Below are 17,634 nucleotides of genomic sequence, written 5' to 3'. Positions count from 1 at the left end.
ATAACATACGTTCATTACTTTACTGACACATTTTATGGATTTTATAAATATACGTGCTGTTACAACGAAATATATATATATATATTTGCATACATTTAAGTGTAGGTGAAGAAATCTGATTATTTTTTCATTCAATTTTTTTTTTCTCTTCACTTCTATTATCTTGTAATCCACGTTTTGAAAAATAGCAGGCGCATACAATATTTCACTATCAAAATATTCATTTTAGCATACATTAGTATTTCGATTTATACTTTATCATATACATAATTTATATACATGTATGTAGATGTAGTACAATAAAAGTCAACAGAATACAATACAAAATATTTTATAACATATTAACTTTGCTATAGAATATCAGAAGAAAATGTTTACCTTATATGAAATATAGTTGATGTACACACAACATGTACTTAAATTCTCGTATGCAAAATTCAAATATCTATTTTGTAAACTATATGCATGCAAATATTGTAAGTGAATGTATAGATTATGAAAAATGCATATAATAAATAAACGTCATAAACAAACATTTTCATCTTGAATATTCGTTATCCGACATACATTCATGTATGTACATTTTGTTACATTTACATTATCAAATATATAAGTATAAATACTCGTACATGTATGTATATATTAACTTTCAAATATATTTACCACAAAAATACCACAAAATTTTTTATAGAAAATCAAAATGAAAAATAAATAAAATAATAAAAATAATATTAGACAACAGGAAATTGAGGTAAAACTGAAATGATTTTGCAATTTAACGTCTAGAAAATTAAATGTCAAAAATTTGACATTTTGTTTAAGTAATATGACATAATCAGTGTGAAATTTTATATATTTTAAAATTTATAGTATAATATGTATGTAAAAAAAAAATATTAGAAGAGTGGAAAAAAAAAAAAATAGGAAATATTGAAATCAAATGGTTGGTTATTAATGCAAATCAAATCAGCACAATTTGCCATATTACATTCATGTCATTACATTTTTGATTTGAATAATATTTAATTCTTACTGAATAGAAAAGTTCACCTGCTCTTGTTAGAAAATAAAGTATGATTTTCATATTTCTTTAAAAATGGAATGAAAATTCAAAAAAAGATGAAATTTCAAATTATATTGCTATTAGACAATCGATGTAGAATTTTTCTTTTCTGTTATTACGACAGTATATTAGAATAACGTAATTTGTTAATTGTTTTCAATAAATTTATACTAATATTATTCATATTATATATTTGATATTTATATTAAAATAACAGCAATTATAATGAGTAGAAAATTTAATAACAATGAGAGAATAATTGCACATTTCTCATTGTTACAACACTGTAATATTGTAAGCATTAAGCGAATATATACGGAATTTCTCTTTTTAAAACGAGAGAAAAACTTGAAGAGTTCAAAATACATTGAAACGGAGATTAAAAAGAAAAACTGCAACACTGCATTGCCAGAGTGGTGCAACAGTAATTCTCATTTAAAATTCAGTTCTACAGCAGTTTAATGCAACAATTACTAATATTGTATTTATATTTAAGAACTGAAAAATTACATGATTTATAAATTTAATTTGTTGATAATTTATGCAGTAAAAATTTTCGTGTATATTTGCTATACCATAGTTGAGAGAATCTAAATACTTCCATTTAATGTAGCAAAAAAATTACTTAATTAAAGTAATAAAAAATTACTTGATCAAGTAGCTGACAAAAAAGTAAAGTGAATTTTTTTATGAAACTTTGGTGTAATTTTCTTTCAAAACTAATATTTGGAACTGAATTCACAATAGTAATTGAACTAAGTACTTATAATATTATTGCTTCATATACGTGTAAAATAATATTTATTAGGTAATATGATTTGCATACAAAATATTTTTAATATTTTTCTCTTCTTTTAGATAAAACCACCAAAAATTAACGAATGCTTCCGCAATTTTACTGTAAATTTATTTTGTAGCTGCTAGTAAACTGCAAAATTTCTTAAAAAAATAAATATTATTTATGCTTTCGATTTAGTTTATTATTATTATTATTATTTAGCATCACTTAAATTATTTTAAAGAGTATAATATAATGATATTAATACACACTACATTCATAACTACTGCCACTTACAAGTACACTGCTAAAAAAGTAAAAATATTCGTATAAAAATTAATTAATTCACATACATAACACGTATGTATACGTAAAAATGTCCTAAACTTCTCATATATAAAACCACCTACTCTAAAATAAAAGAACAGAAAAAAAAAATATTTATTTTTTAATAAAATGGATTAAAACTACTTCAACATAAACTGTCTAGATAACGCTATTGTTATAAATTTTCTGTTATTTTCATTCTTGGTATTTTGTGTATGAATACACAAAGTAGCAATTATTTGAATCATTCTAAAATAAATTGGAATATTTCTTTGTTCTTCTAATATTTTTTCAATTTTAATGCCTAAAGGATATCGAAAAAAAAAAAAAAAAAAAAAGAAAAAACGAAATTTGGGAAATAAAAATTTCTGTTTTTAGTTTTCCCAAAAAAAAAAAAAAATACATATTTTTTTTTCCTTTTAATGAAATTAATAATATTAAAAGGAAACACGAAAAAAAAAACAATTTTCCCTTAAAAACAATAATCAAAAATATAAAAATAGAATTTAATAGAAATACGAAATTCATACATGTATAAACTCCCACACCATCAATTCTATAATAAATTTTATATATGAAGAAAATTGTAGGAAATTTTTAGATTACAATTGCAAACAAAACATTGTTATATTTTGTATTAAAATATGTATATCTTCGAGTATATTGTGTTATATTGTCTACACATACCTAATAATGTATACCAAAAATTTAAACAATTTTTTCTAACTCTAATCCTAAATATTGTTCAATAAAACGATATTATATAATATTACGATATTATGTAAATATTTTGCTTTTTTCTCCAGTTATTCATACAATATGTTATATTTTAAGTAAAGAAAAATGTAAATATGTAAATAATATATAAAGGATAGCTCTGTATACCTGTTTATCTTTCATTTAATAATAAATTCTGTTTTCTGAGGATTTTCTTCATATCAATTTCTTTTATTATACAAAACAATATTATTATTTAAAAAATATTCTGTTTAAAAATCTTTCATATTTTTAAAATTTTTGGTTGGAAATATAATGAAAAAAAAAAAACAAATTTCATCAAAATTACTTTTTAAACTTATTCAGTTTCTTTTATTTTTAATAAAATTAACATTACTAAGCTTTGTACTAATAACGAAATTTTTATAAAAAATACGAGAAGAGTCTTATTACTAGAGCATTACTTAATAAACATGAGTAAAAAATTTATATCGGAAATCAAATATGCATCATAATCATGGTTGATTAATATTTTATAATTAAAGAATATGATAAATTTAAGAATTCATCCGAATTCGATTCTAATTCCAATCCGAAATCGTTTAATCTCTACAATTTCAGTTACATATCGCATTTGGAAGATTTGCCCACCTCCGTTTCTTTATATAGCACTTAAAATAATGATCACAATAAATAACGATAAATAAAAGCTTTCATATGAAATATATGTAGGTACTTTTTGTGTACTTTAAAATTAGAATTATTTAATTAGATTAATTCATAGCTCGAAAATCTTTTTCATAACTAACTAGTTATTGCAGGTTAATTCTATTAAAATAACTAATAAAATGGTATTTAAAGCAAAGTGATTTGAATAACTATATCGAATTAATTCTGTATTCGTTCAAAAATAGAAATAATTATTTAGTTGGTGGGAACTAATCGACGACAAGACAAAAAGAAGAGCAGATAAAAAACTATACTTACTACAATCAAATGCAACAAAAAAAATCTGCTTCGAGCTCAGTAACTTAAAAATTTATATTTAATTTTTTTTTGAAAATATGCTTAAACATATGGAGGGTAGTCCAGAACTGGTGTTAAAACTACTAATTTGGTCCAGGTAATTTCTTTGGAATGGATGAAGAACTTCAAATTCTGACGGTAGTTTTGAAATGTTAAAGACATTTTAGCTTCTAACAAAAAATCTTATAGGTGGTGGTGTAGATATATTCCTTTTTTAACCTACCCTCTGTTGAAAACAAGCTACCAGATTCTTCCTGCATTTAAATAAATGCTCATAACTTCGAAACCATGTAACACAAAGTAAGTGTCTGAGACTTGTTTTACAGGTAATTGGTTGCTCCTTATTCTTAGTCTTAGAATCAATTAGATTTGAGCCATAGTTTTCAGGACAAAGCTCATCAACCTTAGAATATTTTGTTTTTTTTTTAATTTTTTTTTCAACAACTCGAATTTTCTCCGGAATTTTAAACCATTTGAAACTTTTTTAAAAACAAAATGAATTTCAAATGTATTCATATCATGGAGTAAAGCATTTATATTATTAAGAGTGACTTAATTAAGCACCTAATCTGACCATTGGACCATTGTATCGTATTCTGAAACTAAATAATATTACAGAACTTTATTAAATTTTTATTAAATTATTTTCTAAAATTAAAATAATTTAAAATTTAAAAAAAAAATTCGTTCTTTTTTTATATAATATTCCTATGTTAGCCAAATATAAATTGTGAAAAACATTTCAATTAATAATGTTATTAATATTCATTAAAAATATTATATAAAAATGATATTCAAACTGAAAAAAAAAAAACAAAACTATGTAGGTTTAAGGTTAAATGCCATTTGGAAATGAATTTTTTAAACGTGATATCTATCTATTCTATATAATACAAGTAGATTAAAATTTTATCCTTATAACTTTATTAAAAAACTGAAAATAAAAGGTAATATTGTAGACATTTTCTTTAAGGACTTGTTTTTTTTCTTTCTTTAATTTTATTAAGACTATACAAAAATTATAAGGTAAACAAATAGCATCTTCTCGAATAATTCCAAATTAAATATGCTCTCAAAAATCTTAAAATAGTCCTAATTATGAACTGTTATTATTAATTTGCTTTTATTATTTTTATAAATAGGGAAAAAAGGGTTTCTTTCATATACACAGAAAATAATATATAAGCAGCTAATAATAATATCCTTAGAAAATAAAAAAATAAAAAAACTTTATTTTTTATATATTTTTATAAGGATTTTCTTAAATTTTCTTCCTTTGTTTTGTTTTTTATTTTTTGTAAATTTTTATTTTATTTTTGTATTTATTTTTGTCCTATAAAAATCCTTTTACTTTGTCCATATGATTTCTAGTTAATTAAGGTGTCTATAGTACAAGTATTTATATTCTTTTAAATAATTATACATAATTAATTTTTAACTTTTTAGTTTTCAAAATACAAAAATAAAAATACCTATAACAATAACAAAATATCTCCGTATACAATATGTATGTATGTATGTGTTCATGTATATTTATTTATAAATATTTTAATATAAGAAAAACAACAAAATAAAGGAATTACATTTCAAATTTGTCTGGTATTATTCTTAAATTCCAAGAAGGATTCTTTTTACCTTTTCTCGAAAAAAATGAAAAAATATTAACCTAAGAAAAACAAAATGGAATGAGTTAATAAGATTTTTAGTATTTACCCAGGCATTCATAGGTATAACTAGAATATTTCTTCTCTTTTTTTTTTTAAAATCATAATATTTTGATGTTTAACTCAATGTAATTTATAAAATAAATAAAAAACAAGGAAAGAAAGTTAAAGTATTAATAAAGTGGTTTGAATTTCTTACAACAGAAATTAGAAAGAAAAACATTTTCCTTGAATGACATAATAACATTTTTCACTTTGTTTTTTTCTTTTCTTGTTTTGTAAATCTGTAAAAAGGGATTTTCATTGTAAATATTATATTAAATTTAAAAAAAAAAATATATATATAAAATCTGTATTTAAGTTTCTTCAAATGTCCGAATTAAAAGCAAACATTCTCACCTCTTTGAAATTTTAAATAGAAATCTTCTATGCTTTGGAATTTAGTAAATCAATAGCCTATTATGAAAAAATTTAAAATTTTATTACTAATAAGATTGAATTTAGTTGAATTAAAAATTTAGTTCTTAATAGATTTTTAAAAAATTGGAAAAAAAAGATCGAAAATATTCTAAAATTGTAAAAATTAATTTGGATATAGAAAGGTTTTCTATAAAAATATCTATGAAAATGAAATGGTGCGGCTATACGAAGTAAAACCGTAATCTTAAAATTATATCCTTTTTTCATGAGACTAGACAAAATTTTATATTTTGTTTATTTATTAATTGAATGGGGAAATTGGCTTTACATATATAAGAAAATGATATAAAAAATTGGAAAGTAATTAGAAATGTTTAAGAGTCTTAAAATTTTTAGAAATTTTCCGACAAAAAAATTTTGAAAAGAAGTTTTTATTCGTTTTAATCTGTCTGTCCGTGGACATGTTTACAAAACTTGATGATAGAAAGCTAAAATTTCACATTTACATAGATCTTTATTAGAAACTTATTTCCGCAGAAGAACATTTTGTCTGTAGGAATCTAAAATTTTATCCACTTTAAAGCACTAATATATAGTTCGTTTCGTTAGAAAAAAATTTTTCTTGCAAATCTACCTCAAACAAAGTTATAATCTTTCAAAATTTCCGAAACTGTAAGCTTTTCCAAATTTCTCATCTCTCAAATAAATGAGAAAAAGTAATAATGAGTTCCGTGCCTTCAAAAAATATGATTTTTTTTTCTTAACTCGCTCGATTAATCTTTGATTTAGAGCATTATGTTATAGCCTCTTTCAATTATTTTTCTTGTTTGATCCTAAATGTATGCAATTTTTTGAAATAATTTCGTATGTGAATGAAAATAATTTTAATAACGCAGTACTTATATAAATTGTTTCTAAAAGTAGTATTTTTACTTGTCGAAGGGAAAATTGCTACTTTAGAAACTATTGGTGTGACTCACCTCTGTTATTTTTGATTTTGGAATGTAGAAATTTTATTTTAATTTTTACCAGTTGATTAAGACTTTCAAACTCTTTGAATTTTTCAATTATCCGAAGATATTTCATTGAAATTTCATAAAGAATCCGTAAGACTCTAAAACTTACATTTTTTAAAAATGTTTAATTTTAGGATTTCAAGAATAACTATTACAAATTGATTAAGTTTGAAATTTATTAATTTTATAAAATCATGATTGACTTAAACTAAAGTATGAGCGAGAATTTGTATTTCTTATATACAAATAGGGGAGAGGGTTACAACAGAAAGACTGAAACGAATCATACCTCTCCAATTAAACCAAAGTGCAGAGAAAGTACTTCCGTGTCTTCCTTCACAGAATATATAAACATAAAAACACGATAAAACAAAAGTAATGGTTAGACTGTTTGACTAGCTTTACGAATTTATGACTATTCTGATACGTTTAAGTTAGGTTAAAGTTCTTCGCCATTCATAGGCTAGACGATAGTTTAAGTCCGCCTATCTTTGTGTTTCGATGACTTTAAACACCTGAATTACAAATTTTGTTCATAAAATATTGAATGGAAAAATAAACTAATAAATCTTATGTGCTGTTTCATTAACCAAACAAAAAAGGGGAGGGGGGCAAGCTAAACAGTTTGATTTTCATCTCATATATTAAAAAATTTTTTTGAAATCATAATTTGTAATCACATTTAATATATTTAACCGTAATAAAATAAATCAAATTTATTTACCTTTAAAATTTTACCTAAAATACCTAAAAATTTTAACAAACCAAAAACTATACAGAGAAAGAAAGGAACCAAAAAATATTGTAGATATTTTTTTCTTTTAATTCCATAAATTCTTTTCTTTTCTAAGAAGTTTTCCAAGCAATTTAAATGAAACATACATGAAGTTACATTGGGTTTCATTTAAGTTTCACATAAGACCGCTATGATTAAAGTATTTGAAAAAAAGAGAAATATAAAAAAATTTGTAATTTCTTCCAACCTTATTTCCAAGAAAATTTTACAAAAAATAAAAAAGAGGTCTTGTTCTCCTATTTTGATACGACATAGATTTATTGAAAATTTTCTATAAAAACAGATTTTTTTTAAGTAAAGGAAAAAGCAAAGAAATTACTAATAATATAAGCTCACTTACCCTTACTACAATATTGTAAATAAAATTTTAAGCCCACACAATACAAAAGCAATAGGCAAATTTACATAGTGATCTTTATATTTAGTTTTTTTTTAATATTCTATAGTATTAAATAATGTTAGCCAATTCAAAATAGTTAAAAATTTTTGTTCTATCAAATGATTTTCTGAAAATTTTAATATTTGGAGTGTTGAATTACGACAGATCATGTTAGTTTTAAAATGTTGATTATATTTTCATTTCAAGGTTTCGGAACCATAAATAAAATTTTTCTATTGCAATTTTCCAATGTACAAAGCAAGCATGTACAAAGCAAATATGTACGAAGCAAGTAAAAAGTATATTTTACTAATTACGTCTTGAAAGCCTATATTGGCCGCGGTCTTGGGATTCGTTTTTTCAGAAAATTAGTCACTTAAATTGAATTAAATAAAATTAAAATTAAAAATTCCGATAGCATTAGAGAATATGATACATTTAGAACGGACAATTAACTGTTATACAATTTCAACCTCAAATTTATTTAAGTACAATTGTAAAATAATTACAATACAAGTTGTCTCGTTCTCAATGATATTTTTGAATAGCGTAAATTTTGCTTTTTAGATGTGTAGCTTCCAGTTTTCTCCTCTCATTTCGCACTATATAACATATTAGATTTCATATCAAAAATACCCATTATAACACCTTGTATGCAATAAATTTTCTGTTTTTTTTTAATATACTGAATATTAAATGTAATTTTATATATTGTAGAATATTTTGCTTTGTCATACAATACAATTTTACAAAATGTATACCTATAACTATTTAATACCACTTAATAACTATTAAAGATTCTTCAAACAAAATTATATAAAAGTATATTTTTATTTCCCTTTATTATTTTTTGACTACTACACCTTCATATCAGTGGGCCCCATAATTTTAATAAGTAACATGGTTAGAAGACTTAGAAGAAAGAAATGTCATTGAATTTGTTTTTTTTTTATGTGTACCCGAACATTCTTTTAAGGATAGTCATGTTTTTACTAAAGGATATTTAAGAAAGTATATTTATAAATTTATTTTAATTTCTTAGAAAAGGTTCCTTCAAATTTCACCTTGAAATTTTTTTACTTAAAAAAAAAATTAATATTTCGAAATATCTTACTATTATATAACAGTTATTTTATCATGCTTACTTACCTATACATGTATATACATATATATATATATAATTTTTATAATCAATTTAGAAAATTGAATTCTTATCTGTTCTTTTAAAATTTTATTTTCAAATTAAAAAATTTTATACATAGCTACTTCTTTTTCAATAAAGGACAAAAATAAAAATGAGAAAGAAACCCAATTATATCTTAAAAAACTGATGTGAAAAAAAAGGAAAATTTTACTAAAAAATTTTTCTTACCTATCCCATTATTCTAAATATTTTTTAATTTTTTTTTTATTTTGTCTTTTTTTGAAAGCCATTAAATTCAATATTACATTAGAAGTTCTTATTCCTAGGTTAAATTAAAATGAATTTTTTTTCTTGAAATCAATTAAAATTTAATTATTTTTGTTAGTATGATAGTATACATATCGCTTTGGCATTTGTATGAAAATGAATAAATAATCTGAAGTATGGGGGGTCACAACATGATGCTAGAATCGTAACACCATGCGTCTGTTTAATGAATGATTAATCAGACGCATGGGATTACGACCTGAGGTCATGATCTGGGAAGTTCGTTTAGATGCAAGAGCAAAGATCGTTGTGATTTGTGGAATGCGACGCGTGCTCTTGTTTATTATTAAAAAATTTAAAATAAAAAACTTTTATAGAAATTTATTAAAATTGTTCGTTAAGTAAAAATAAATTGATAAATTTAAAATAATTGGATTTACGACAAAAAGACGAACTTAGCAAGAATGTGCTTAAAAAAATATGTACTAAAAAATATGTATTAAAAAATTTGCACTAAAAAATATGTACTAAAAATTATGTACAAAAAAAATCCGGAAAATAAAATAATAATAATTGCCTCAAAGTAGGCAATTTGAAACTTTATTAACAACTATTGAAGTTTTTTTTTTTTAATAATATTTACAGAAAAGCCAATTTAAGGGGAAGATTATATTGTAATGTCCGCGTTAATATCTTTGGAAGCTCATTATTAATACCATTTTAGAAATCTATACTATTAGTACATCACTAGTATTAGCACCTACCTCGAGATTAACTGCCTACCTTTTTATGATTAAGATCATAACATTGAAACGCTCAATTACAAGGAATCATGCAAATAAAATTTAAGATACTCCCTGCAAAGCTATTGCAATATAGTAATTCTTGGAACTGTTTATTAAATCTTAAATGCAGCAGTAATAATTCAGATTTTTACGCCTTTTACCAGTATATTTTACTAATTTCTCATACAAATGCGGATGATTAACACTCCTTTTTTGCCAGACTTTTGAGATATAACCATTAAAACACCACGACGAAATGTTTTTTAATTGAACAAAATTAAAAACCAAACCGTACTTATCCATGCTAAAATATTAACATAAAAAACAACAATTTGATTTTTGAACTCTCAATTGAATTTTAAAAGAAAATAATATGACAAATTTTTATATAGTTTCATAAAAAATTATATATAAAAAATTTTTGATAAAAACTTCTCCTATACAAAAATTCTTGTCGAATTCTTTAATAATATACAAATAAAATCACTTATACAAACTTTTAAGTACACTTACAACACGTATAACACATGTATAATAAGAGTTCTGAAAACAATTTTATTTACTTACATTAAGTGTCATGTTCTTACACAATAATATTAAAATACATCCAGAAGTATTCACTATTTATAAAATATGTAAGTAACATTACCATATACATACATACAAAACTGAAATTTAAAACTTTATAAAAATATAGAGTACGGGAAATTTAACTCAGAGAAGTGTCATTATATTGTAATATTGTAAAATAAAAAATTTTAATTAATGTATAATATTATTCAGATGCCATTGCTCAAATACACACATAACATTTCTTTTGTTGGTGTTTTTACTGACCTTATTACATACCACAAGGAAAGTATTATGATACTGTTCATCTGTTGAGTTTTCTATAGAAATTCGCTTTTTCACAGAACATATTTACAGTCCGTTTTTGATTAAGTTGGTTGTGTGCGTATTTGTATTTCTCTTTCATTTTATTAGAACGATTTTAATGAAAATTTATAATAAATAATTCGTGAATCAAAATAACTCGAAAACTTTTAAGTGAGGTCTAGTTTATGCAAATCTGCGTTCACAGAGCCCAATTTATTTTCTAGCAATAAAAAAATTAATCAGAGATAAAATTTAATTTTACAAAAAAAAAAATATGTTTAAAATTTTTAGATACTTTACAGGTAACAATAACAGCTATAAGCTTTAATGTAAATATATAACAGTTACTCGTATACTACACTAATTACAAAACAACACAGAATTGTTACAATTATTAAATATCCATCTACATTGATTATGTTACGACCATATTCAGATATTTTTATACAGTAATTATACCGCGTATTAATACCACATATATACTAAAAATTACATTACATATAACTTATAAATATACGAAATTGAAGTATTTTTAATTTAGCTAGAGGATTTACAAAAGATTTTCATAGGATTAATAAAACAAATTAAAATATTATATAATTTTTGTTTTTTATTTAATTGCTCAATCAGATATATTAATATTAATTAATATATTATTAATTATTATTAAAATTATGTTAATCTATTTTTGTTAATTTATTTATATATATATGTGTTATATAAAATTAAAAACTAAGTACATAAAATGTTAAAATTTTAAATAATACCATTATTATGCATGAGAAATTCTTTTTTTTGATAAAATTATAACACGGTTGAAATGTCAAATTAACGAGCAACAAAATGAATTAAAATAAGAATTAATTTTCAAAATTTTAAATTTCAAATGTTTATATTAACAAACCAAAAAATACGAAACAATTTATAGAACTTTGAATATTTAGAATTTAATTGTCGTAACATAATGCTAAAACTTTCCTAATACATAACTGCCACACCATATGAAAATAACGTATCTGATTAAAATTCTTAATTATAAAATGACACCTGGTATGGTCGAACTTGAGATACACGCGTACACACACAGACAAACAGACCGACAAGTTGCTAAAAATAGTTTATTTACACTTCCCTACCATGGAGAAATGCGTTCCCATCGAAAACTCGATATGCAAAATTTGTTGCCATCACATAACCTACCTATTGTATACACAATACGGTCGCTAATAAGACCACAGTTATAATAAAATTTTTTAATAAACTTTATTTTACAAAATAGATCATACAAGTTCCAATAGACTTTAAAAAGCTTCAATATTCCTAATTCAATAAAAATTACTACAATAAACTCTACAATAATGCTATTGAACTATAAATTATAGCAATAGTTTTCGATTTATAGCGCTCTTCGTATGATGATCAAAAATCTACAATATACTAAAAAACAAAACAGCAACAAGATTCTCTCTTATAATAATATTTTTCATAATTTTTTTAAAACTAAAATCCTTAAAAGTCAAATAAAATTATGTTTAAAAAAAAAAAATATTTAAGTTTTTGATTGTTTTCTGCCATCATGCCAAAGTTATAAACACTATTGCAGTATTTAAACTTTATGGTCCCCAAAATATAAATAAAAATAAAATTTAATTTTTAATAAATGAACAAAAAAAAAAAAACAAAACAAAACAGCAAACAAAAATAAATAAATAGAAACTGAAACTTAAATAAAAAGAATAACCAGACACCAAATCCAGACACAATAAAACAATAGCAATATTAAAAGGTTAAAAAAAAAAAGTTTTATCTTAATTGGCCCAAGTTTTGCAAAAAACAAAAAACTAAAACCATGTCGTATACGAATAATAATGAATTTGGTTTTGTCATAACCGAAAATAAATTTTCTTAAATAAGGACTACAATAACAATAGACTGTGTTTCAAATTATAGTCCTTTTTATCAGAAAATTTATTAATAAAATTTTTATGAATTTCAAATTTAAAATAATAAAAATTTTTATATACAAATATTATCGAATAATATAAATATAATTTTATTGGAAATGGTGGATTACCGTGCTTCATATAATAAGTTCTTTCGTAAAATTGTTGTTGAAATTACGAAGTTTTGATTTAATTTAATTCATGCTAGCAAGTTGAAATATTGAGAAAACTTAAAATTCTTTAGAAGTTTTGAATTAATTACAAAAAAAAATTGAATTATACAAAATATCCTTTGAGCATTGTATACGTTCTATATACGGAACTTTAAACTCAAAACTCATAATAGCAAAAAATTCTACTTACTTAACTCAAATTGACAATACTACAACTATAAAATGTTAGAAAATATTTTTAAAATCAAAACTTTCAAAGGTGTTTTCTGAAAATTCAAAACCCCTTTCCCCACCACTCAATTTCTTCATCTTATAATTTCTATTTATGCCATTTTAACAATGGTATTCAAAAAAGACCAAAACTATTTTAATAATATGGAATTTAGCTAAGAATATTTTTATTATAATTTTATTCCTACTTATAATCTATATTATATCGATGGAAAAATGCACAGTTATGCTAAGTAAGAAATTTTTAAAAATGTAGTTTTTTACACTAATACTAATTTAGAACAGTCCTCTTTCTGTGGTGTAGGTTTCAGTGGTGTACATGTATTATTTTACGAAATCCACGTGATACAAATTGGTTAAGTGTAATTTCGAAGTAGCGAAAAAAGGCGGCTTAGTGCTTTCTTAGAATGCTTGTATTACAAAAACTGATATACTGAGAGAACGCAAATATGCTAAGCAAATCAGTTGATATAACGAATTTTAACACTTTTACCCATTTTATGATAAGTGTACGACCTTTTGCGTAGAAGCTCAAATTTAATTAAAGAAACTTATTTGAAATCAAAAATTAATTTGAGTGGTTTAATTAAAAAAAAACAAAGTAACAGTTAGCTATGCAGCGTTATTCTAATTAACTGGCTCATTTTCACAAATTTGCCAACTTTCTAAACGATCCCTTGCAAAATTTTAAATTTGCTACGATTAGAATATACATACATAGGTCCGCTTTACCATCGATATATATATATATTATATGCAGAATATTCATTACAATTTCAATTTCATTTAAAAAACAAAAATTCAAATAAAATTACAATTTTGCAGTTTTATAAATTATATCTTAAAAATTTTCTAATTTAATTACATTTCAATATTATTTATAGTTTGATACAATATACATGTATATATATGTATTAATTGCATTTTCTATTTATATATCTTATGTGGTTGAACATCAAAATCTTCAATAAAAATCTTTCTTATGGTTCTTTTCAAAAATTCAATTACTTTGTAAAATATTCTCCAGAAAACAAAACCGCAGAGAATATTATAAACCAAACCAATATAAACACCCTTGTCCTTCTCTTTAAAATAAAAAAAAAAATTTGTAATAATAATAATTTTTTATTTTTCAAGAGATCAAAAATATACGAAAGAGCATAACTTGTCTATAACAATATTAATATTCTAAAAAAAAAAAAAAAAAAATATTATAAGAAATAAGCTCACCCATAACCAATAAAACTATATACAACAGCAAGAAGAAGAAGAAATTGAATAAATTTTCTCTAATTTTTGAATTTTTTAATTTTCTATCTGACTACTCTAAAATTTATTTATATGTATGTATGCATGTGTGTATAACTATACTCTTGTTTCTAAATAAATATATTGTGCAGAATGGTTTTTCATATTTTATGAAGAAGAGAAAATCTGGGCGAAATTCCAGAATTTTTCAAAAATTATTTAATTTTTAACATAAAAAAAGTTTTTGCCAAAAAAAAACTTCTTCTATCTCCCTCTCTACCTCTCTCTCTTTCTCTATCTCTATCTCTTTCTGTCATATTTTTCTTGTCTTATTTTGTATTAGAAAAAGATAAAAATTATTTAAGTTTCGTTTTCGGTTTTTTTGTTTATGAAATTAAAAAAAAAAAATTGTATTTATACAAATGTATATATGTACATACACTTATACAATAATAATAAACCTGACAACTGCACTGCGCTATAATAATAAAAAGTTCACACCATTTTCTAAGAAAATTTATTTAAAATACATTTTTTTGTTCTCTTTGTTTTTTTCTCTCTTTTTATACTTTCCTTTTTTTGTTTTATTTGGAAAAAACAAAACAACAAAAAAAAAATTGGAAAATTTTTGTGAAAATTAGATGAAAAAGTGGAATAAAATAAAATTTTAATGCAAAAAAAAAAAAACAATTGAAAAAATAAAAAAAAAAATCTTTTTTTGCAAATTTACTCTTCATATTAAAAATTATGAACATTTGTACAAACTCTATGCGAAAAAAAATTACAGTAAAACCTTTATTACTTTTTCAAATTACTTAAAAATATAGATGCAAGTAAGTAATTAAAGTTTTGCGTCAAAAATATTTTGAACAATAAAATGTAAATATTTTTAATAAAAAATTTTGAATATTAAATCTATTTTTCATTACTTATGATAGCAAATGGATTTTAGGCCTTTACGGCAACTCTTATACAATATAAAATAATAAATATGATTCATAATAATCTATGAATGGTGTGATTATAAACGAATTTGTATACATGAAATACATAATGTCCTCTAGTTAAATTAAAAAATATTTCGATTGCAGGACAATGTTCTACATAGTGGGCAAATGAAATTCCATTATTTTATTTAAATTGTGATATTAAAGAAATTTGAAACTTTCTGGGGTTTTAATTGAAGGACAAATACTATTTTCTAATAAAAGATTTAATGAATTTTTGTTTTTTTTTTGACTATACTCAGTAACTGATTAGTTTTCAATAAATAAATCAACAATTTCTAAAAATTTCTTTAATAAATTTATTTTAAAATTTTTTATTATCACAATAAATTTCTAGTCTAAACCTAAAAATATTGCTTTTCTCAAAATATTTTTAGAAAAATTTGAATTTTTAAATAAAAATCTTGAATAATTGAATTATCTATAAAAATTGTTTAATTTGTTAATAAAGCTGTGAATATATGCAAAATTTTTACTATTCAGCTTATTCTAAATTGTTTATTAAAAAGAATAATTGCAAAAAATTCTAAATCAGATAGGTGATATTTTATTGTAACTACACAATAGCAAAAGATATATAAGAAAATTATTTAATTCTGAAAGATTGTAGAGTTTTTCTTATAATTATAACAGTTTTGTTTGTCAAATTAAAAGAAATATAGAAACCGAAATTATATTACATGCAGTGTAACAGCAAAATATTCACTCCTGAAAAAAAATCGTAGATTGAATAAAAATAAATAAAATAAAAAGTAAATTTTAAAAGAAATTTAACTGAGCTGTACTTTATATTTCAATACAAAAGACCTCCGGCTACCTTATTTAAATCGTTGTATTTTTAAACGAAACCATTAAAAAGCATTATCTTATGTTAAATTAGAGCACTAAATAATAATAAGTCTATGAATGAGACCCATAATGACAAGAACATTAATATTTGTTCGAAATACTCTTCATAAGAATTAAGCAGAACTTAATTTGATTTGATTAAAATTGGTCCCTTGAAAATTTATACAAGAGTTTATCATTATTACTATTATAACACTTACTGAGAATTTCTAAATTTTTTTTTTTTTGAATGACAATAAAATTTTAATATTAGTGTTCATTATAACATTAAAAATTATGAGCATTAAAAATAAAATACGAATTTAAATACCTTCATAACACTGTTATATTTTAAAGAAAATTTAATTGCATTTAATTCAAACATAAATGAATTGCCTTGAACTTACAATACACACCTACGAAATTTAATATTTTCACAATGATAATCTATCTCTTTAATATTTCTCCAAAATTTCTCATTTTTCAGCTCACACAATACGTAATAATTTTTAATTTACTTTAATGAAAGACATAATTTTTATAGGAGTTCTACTGTACATAATAATAATTATGATAATAATTAAAGATAAAAAAAAAAATAGAATAGCCGTATACATTTAATGCCAGATTATAATTATGATAATTAAAACTTTTTGATATTACTCCATCTAATTATGAAAAAGTGAATTTTTTTTTAATATTTCTGTTGTTGAAATTATATAATTGAATTTATGGACTTTTTTTTCTCTTCTTCTTCTTGTTCTGCATATTTCTTATTGCAGGAACGTGTTTTTAATAATATTACCGTATAACCATATAACTACATGCACATAGATATGAGTATAACAATTATAAATTATAAAAAATTGTGATTTTTCAAATTGAGTATTCGATATTTAAAGTTATTTTCAAATTATTTGCTATTTTTTTTTTTTATTAATTCAAA

This window comes from Condylostylus longicornis, unplaced genomic scaffold (assembly GCF_029603195.1).
Source record: "Condylostylus longicornis isolate FDR11 unplaced genomic scaffold, ASM2960319v2 ptg000148l, whole genome shotgun sequence".
Lineage (NCBI taxonomy): Eukaryota > Metazoa > Arthropoda > Insecta > Diptera > Dolichopodidae > Condylostylus > Condylostylus longicornis.
This window is presented reverse-complemented; position numbering follows the sequence as displayed.